General features: G+C 40.7%; 1 protein-coding gene across 1 annotated transcript in view; it reads left to right on the top strand.

Annotated features, from left to right (window-relative positions):
* The window catches only part of topbp1 (DNA topoisomerase II binding protein 1), a 27661-nt gene that overhangs the window by 9568 nt on the left and 17557 nt on the right, over nucleotides 1–536 (top strand). The gene's annotated exons all lie outside the window — the stretch shown is intronic.

A 536-nucleotide genomic window follows, 5' to 3' on the forward strand; every position in this document is an offset into this window, starting at 1 on the left:
AAATCGCAAAATTGATCAAAGAAATCGCGATAGGTTTTTTTTGTCCATATCGCACAGCCCTAGTTCACACACAGCCTCAGCTAATGGCAGGGTAAAACAGACCGTTTCGAAAGCGGATTACATTTTACTCTACTAGAATTGATGCCGGAAAGTTATCATATTCATAAGTGCAACAAGTCATTTGCATGTGAAAGTAGAAACGCGTTCAATTCAGACAAAACTTCTGGGCTTATTATAACGTGCACATTAACTTTCCTCATGAAATGTGTCTGTGGGTCCGACAATAGCCTCCACGATGTCATATATTCACTCATGGCCAGCGCACTCTTAAGCAGTTACTCAAAATTAAAATGCAGCACGGGTGTTTTTTATATGAATGTATCTTTGAAAAGAACCGACTGTCTTCAGAAAAGCTTCGATGTAATTGTCATTTCGTCTTTCCTGTAATGCCTGATAATAGCGTTTGTGAGCAGCACTTATTTGATTACAGCCATTACCGGGGAAACCGCTATATCTCCAGCTCCCAAAGCGCCTCC

This window comes from Sinocyclocheilus anshuiensis, unplaced genomic scaffold, assembly GCF_001515605.1.
Source record: "Sinocyclocheilus anshuiensis isolate Anshui unplaced genomic scaffold, SAMN03320099.WGS_v1.1 scaffold106, whole genome shotgun sequence".
Classification (NCBI taxonomy): Eukaryota; Metazoa; Chordata; class Actinopteri; order Cypriniformes; family Cyprinidae; genus Sinocyclocheilus; species Sinocyclocheilus anshuiensis.